Source organism: Charadrius vociferus, unplaced genomic scaffold (genome assembly GCF_000708025.1).
Source record: "Charadrius vociferus isolate BGI_N301 unplaced genomic scaffold, ASM70802v2 scaffold1503, whole genome shotgun sequence".
NCBI lineage: Eukaryota > Metazoa > Chordata > Aves > Charadriiformes > Charadriidae > Charadrius > Charadrius vociferus.
Window position 1 is genome coordinate 2,242 of NW_009647591.1, and position 6,838 is coordinate 9,079.

The window sequence follows — 6,838 nt, forward strand, 5'->3', positions numbered from 1 at the left end:
ATTTTGAAGGGTGCACACTCGAAAATTTAAAGCACACCTACAAAATGGAACAAAGAGGTCAAACCCAGGAGAATGGCCATGCCTTATAGCCCAGACTGATCCCTAGCCTTGCATATTTGCTCTGATTGTCTTTAGTAGTCATAGACAGGTGAGAAGGGACCACCACAAATCCAGCTCTGAGTACTGACAGGTCTGTACTTCTGTCTCTCACAAAAAAGAGAGGAGTCAGCCTTTCTTTCCCCATTCCTCAGGAAGGGGAGGGATGACAGCTTTAGTACTCGTGGTTTTTTTGCTGTCCCAGGGGAAGATGAGCAGGTTTAACCCCAGCCCATGGGCAGACAGTGGGCTGAAAGGGTTTGCATCCCAAGGCACACTGCAAGCAGTACATCTCTGACATCTCCCTGGAGGGCAACAAAGAAGACAGGTTGCTCAGTCGTTTAAACTGTCCTTTAAAATCATCCACAGCTTTCCTTACTCTAGCACTAAGCTGCACTCCTACCGCATAACCTCAGGGTTGAGACTGGATGAGTCCACCACATTTAGCAACTACATCCATATATATGCATCACTGTGTTTCTATCATACAGGCGTCGAGACCTGAAATGGGAGGAGAGGGATCTCCTTTACTTCTTCACAGCACAAGGAGAGCTTGGAAAACACTGCCAAGAAACCTGCAAAAGCCAGTGATGCCTCAGCTGATGGGCTGCGTGGCCATCAAACTATCAGCACAGTATACATACATGCAACAAGAAGCTCTGTAAACCATACAATACATTTTTAAAATTAGAGTCGCCATATAGTCACCAATACCAGAACATTATCTTCCCTAGGAGAAGCCCCCCCCCTTTGTTTTTCAATCACAAACTTTCCTGGCTAAAACAGAGCAAGAAAAGCTCTAGTTGCAAGTTTTCTACGAGTTTAACAAATCCCTTGATAAACTTCAGCATATTCGTGGTGGTTGTTGACCTAAAGGATTTTATTTCTATCACATACACACTTTAAACAGCTGATGGTCACTTCAAAACATGCCAAACTGACCCCTGTACTGGCCTCAACAGGGCTCGCAAATCATAAATTTACATAAGAAATAAAACTTCCCCCAGGACAAACAACAGACTGTACAAACGCGTTTGTTCAGCAACTGCTGAGAACACTCATTTCTTAATCAGACTTTGCGAATGTGGCACACACCAACATAACCTTATCTTACCTCATCTGGGATTCAGATTATGTGCTCGCACCGTGGTTGGGCTATGCAAAAAGGTACAGTAGGGCTCAAATGCCAGGTCAGGGTAAATCAAGTAGTTGCACAAAACAGTAAAGACCTACAAGCACTCTTAAATCTGCATTGCAATACCCACATCCCCATTTTTAGGAGCTGAGAATCCTGGGCATTAAATACCTCCTTTGGTGGCCTGCAACCCTTTATCACAAGCAGATCAGGAGCTGCTTCAGCTGGTGATGCTGCATGTGACTGATTTGAATGTCAGGTGTTGAATCACACCACGGAGCTCTCCACCTGCAACCTGTTCTCGGCCAATGTCAACAGCAGGTCCCCACTGGGAAACAGCCAGCAAGCAAACCTGCTGCCAGCATAAGCTTAAGGGCTGGAACAGAAAATGAGAGTGGGGCCATGAATTTCAAAGTCAGGTTTTGACTAATTATTTAAAATAGACCAGATTCTGAGATCCATTTTATGCAATGTGCTACAGCATTGTACCAGGCGTCTATCATGGCACTATCAGTGGTATATAATAGTTTAACGAGCTATCTCGCACAGGCAGTCATTTCAGAAGTTGAATGTACCTTATTTCACAGAAAAATAATCTTCTACTGTTCAGCTTTTAGCTAAGTGTTGACCTAATAGCTCTGCTATTGAACTCTATCCAGGGCTTGACCCAAGGCCCAAAGGCTGCAACCTACTGACTTCAGCTCAAGCTTTGCACAAGAGAAAACGTCGAGGAAAGTGCTGGGCAGAAGAGGGAGCGAGCTTGGGAATCCAGCCTTTGGGTGCCTGTGCTGTGCAGTTTTGCATCATAGAATCCATTCCTCAGGAAGGGGAGGGATGACAGCTTTAGTACTCGTGGTTTTTTTGCTGTCCCAGGGGAAGATGAGCAGGTTTAACCCCAGCCCATGGGCAGACAGTGGGCTGAAAGGGTTTGCATCCCAAGGCACACTGCAAGCAGTACATCTCTGACATCTCCCTGGAGGGCAAGGAAGAAGACAGGTTGCTCAGTCGTTTAAACTGTCCTTTAAAATCATCCACAGCTTTCCTTACTTTAGCACTAAGCTGCACTCCTACCACGTAACCTTAGGGTTGAGACTGGATGAGTTCACCACATTTAGCAACTACATTCATATATACGCATCACTGTGTTTCTATCATCCAGGCGTCGAGACCTGAAATGGGAGGAGAGGGATCTCATTTACTTCTTCACAGCACAAGGAGAGCTTGGAGAACACTGCCAAGAAGCCTGCAAAAGCCAGTGATGCCTCAGCTCACGGGCTGCGTGGCCATCAAACTATCAGCACGGTATACATACACGCAACAAGAAGCTCTGTAAACCATACAATACATTTTTAAAATTAGAGTCGCCATATAGTCACCAATACCAGAACATTATCTTCCCTAGGAGAAGCCCCCCCCCTTTGTTTTTCAATCACAAACTTTCCTGGCTAAAACAGAGCAAGAAAAGCTCTAGTTGCAAGTTTTCTACGAGTTTAACAAATCCCTTGATAAACTTCAGCATATTCGTGGTGGTTGTTGACCTAAAGGATTTTATTTCTATCACATACACACTTTAAACAGCTGATGGTCACTTCAAAACATGCCAAACTGACCCCTGTACTGGCCTCAACAGGGCTCGCAAATCATAAATTTACATAAGAAATAAAACTTCCCCCAGGACAAACAACAGACTGTACAAACGCGTTTGTTCAGCAACTGCTGAGAACACTCATTTCTTAATCAGACTTTGCGAATGTGGCACACACCAACATAACCTTATCTTACCTCATCTGGGATTCAGATTATGTGCTCGCACCGTGGTTGTGCTATGCAAAAAGGTACAGCAGGGCTCAAATGCCAGGTCAGGGTGAATCAAGTAGTTGCACAAAACAGTAAGGACCTACACGCGCTCTTAAATCTGCATTGCAATACCCACATCCCCATTTTTGGGAGCTGAGGATCCTGGGCATTAAATACCTCCTTTGGTGGCCTGCAACCCTTTATCACAAGCAGATCAGGAGCTGCTTCAGCTGGTGATGCTGCATGTGACTGATTTGAATGTCAGGTGTTGAATCACACCACGGAGCTCTCCACCTGCAACCTGTTCTCGGCCAATGTCAACAGCAGGTCCCCACTGGGAAACAGCCAGCAAGCAAACCTGCTGCCAGCATAAGCTTAAGGGCTGGAACAGAAAATGAGAGTGGGGCCATGAATTTCAAAGTCAGGTTTTGACTAATTATTTAAAATAGACCAGATTCTGAGATCCATTTTATGCAATGCGCTACAGCATTGTACCAGGCGTCTATCATGGCACTATCAGTGGTATATAATAATTTAACGAGCTATCTCGCACAGGCAGTCATTTCAGAAGTTGAATGTACCTTATTTCACAGAAAAATAATCTTCTACTGTTCAACTTTTAGCTAAGTGTTGACCTAATAGCTCTGCTATTGAACTCTATCCAGGGCTTGACCCAAGGCCCAAAGGCTGCAACCTACTGACTTCAGCTCAAGCTTTGCACAAGAGAAAACGTCGAGGAAAGTGCTGGGCAGAAGAGGGAGCGAGCTTGGGAATCCAGCCTTTGGGTGCCTGTGCTGTGCAGTTTTGCATCATAGAATCGTTTGGGTTGGAAGGGACCTTAAAGACCATCTAGTTCCAACTTCCCACCAGCCCAGGTTGCTCCAAGCCCCGTCCAACCTGGCCTTGAACACCTCCAGGGATGGGGCAGCCACGGCTTCTCTGGGCAACCTGGGCCACTGCCTCACCACCCTCACAGTAAAGAGTTTCTTCCTAATATCTAATATAAATCTACCCTCTTCTAATATCTCGCTTCCAAATGTCCCTTGTACTTATTTTTCTTACGCAATATGTTCTTCAGATCCATGGATGGAAGACAGGAAGGAATGACAGGAGCCCACCTGCAACATCAAACCGAATCAGAGAATCTCCTGACACACAAAAATCGTGCCTCTGCTGGCAGTCCTTGGGAAGCAGGTTGAGGTATGAGACTAAGTTCACCACACCTGTAGCAATCTCATGGAGAGGCCCATTCCAGCATCTAGCTATCGTTTTCGCTACTTTAGCTATCTCCAGAAGTTGTACCACCGACTTGCACAAATGTCTAAGCAACGGGTACTGTGAACAAGGGGAGAACAGGGAAGTAAAGGAAGAAAGAAAGGAAAAAGAGAACATGCCTATATAGTAAGAGCCCCAAGCTCCTTCTCCTCCATCACACGTGCACTGATGGGAGTCACTGACACTTCCCAGGAGACTCACAGTGAAATCCTTCCCATCTTAGAAGCCAGTGATTTAGACTGGAATTACCCAGGTGGTAGCAACATTCCGCAAATTCTTTGGGTTTGATTGGATCTATAATGATTCTCAGGAAATCTATTTTTAGGCCTGCAATTGCATTTTACCATGGCAATCACCCTGCCTCACACCCCAGTACTGGGCAGAGCAAGAAAAAGCAGCCACTGTTGGCTAGACAGAGACCAACCCTCCAGCACAGGAAACATAAACAGACTTGAGCAAGGAACAGACCTGCTTTGAAGTAAAAGAGTCATAGGTCCACCACTGAGATACCTGGAAGCCGTTTTAAGAGAGCATCAGCTCATGCAACACAAAGCATTGAGCAATATGAAGTTCTTGAGAACCTGACTCCCAAAATCTTTCGTGCATAGAATCATAGAATTGTCTAGGTTGGAAGAGACCCTTGGGATCATCAAGTCCAACTGTCTTCCCTACTCTACAAAGTTCTCCCCTACACCGTATCCCCCAACACCACATCTAAACGACTCTTAAAACACATCCAGGGATGGTGACTCAACCACCTCCCTGGGCAGCCTATTCCAATGCCCGACCACTCTTTCTGTGAAAAATTCTTTCCTAATGTCATGGTCACCATGTACCTGCAACCGTAGGAAGAAGTTCCTAGAGGAACTCATGCTCTGGGTGCTGGTAAGGGAGAAGGTGCCTAGGGGAGGCTGAAAGACATACTGCAGTGAAGGACAAGGACGGCTGTTCATTCTGCAGTCACATCAACCTGCCTTCGCTGATCTTCTAAAGTCATGCCCAACTATAAGTAGGCAAAATTGTACCGGATTCAATGGGACTAATCACACACTGAAACTAGACTCGTGCTCAGGTTCTTGGTTATGTCCATCCTTGGCTTTTCCCACAGTTTCTACCCACTCCATAGTCTACTCTACCCACTCCATGCTCTACTTCCTTATTACCTTCCCCTGAATCTTAAGTATTTGAAAGACTGACACTTGCCACCGTTGGAGTTGTAGTCATAAACGCCAAGTTCTGCTTTTTGTTCACCACAACCTCACATGCTTTTCTCCAAATTAGTCAAATGTTTACCATTCTACCAACTGTAGGTTTGCCGAATCTCACAGTTTTATTATTACTCTTAAAATATTACTTAGAAGTTTCTGGAGTCTGGTGAGTATATTTTTTTTCTTAAAAAGAGCATAACTTTAGTTTTGTGTAGGTGAGAAACTTTAGCCTCGTAAGCATGAGGAAAAAAACCTGAAAATGAGTTGTTTAATTGTCAATTCAATGATTAAGAGGTCCAATAAATACAACTTCTCAGTGCTCTACCACCTCTTCAGTTCTCTTCCTGTGTTCAGACTACATTGTCTTCTGCTTCACACTCTGTCTTGATTTTGCAAATCCCCTTTCATGACCTGCAAAATCTCTATTTATAAATAACCACAGCAGAGGGAAAAAACACTGTAATGTAAAATATTCTTACAAGCAAACCAAAAAGCCCAATGATTTTATCATGTCTATCTTATACTAGAGCTAAATGTTTATAAAGAGGAATTAAGATCTCTTTTTTTCTTCTCTCTGGCAACAGTTATAATAAATACACTGCTAGAGAAAATATGTGAAATCGAAGACATTCACTCAACACTGAAGAAACATGTTTGGATACAGCACTGCGAGGAACTTGCAGAAGAATCTAACACCGTAAAAATTCTGCGTTCCAGCTTGCTGACAATGTTAAGATCTCTCAAAGTAAAACCCGGGTGAGTTTTCCTTTGAGATGTAGTCAGATGGTGTTTCCAAGCTCCATTAACTGATCAGTTAGCAACAGGAAGGATAAATGTTTCACATAGGCAGCAACACAGAAATAAAAGCCCCAAAACCTCTCCCCTTCTTCCTGCTTCTTCCACCCCAATAGTTCATAATTTTGGGCTCAGAGAAGCAAAAAAAATATAAAATCTGAAGTCTCTAAGCAGCCTGGGGCTAATGCAGAGGACCTGCTGAGACACCTGTGTTTGGGACGGCAATAAACCATCCAGCCTGATGGCAGCAAAGCAAGCCCAGGCTCTGCCCCCCTCCACCACCACGGGCAGGAATTCGGTCTGCCTGCTGTTGTGTCTACGTCAGGCACCACAATCTCTCCGTGGACTGGCACCTTAACTGTCCCGAGTTCGCTATCTTAAGCTTCTGCGCAACAACTCCCAGTCTCGTTGATTTTAAAAGAGATGAAAGCTGTGGTTTCACAATCGTTAATGCCACATTCAGGCAGTTCCCCATCTCTCAAAAGACAGATTCAGCCCAGGTAGGGTGTGAACATACATCCCTGCTCCTGCT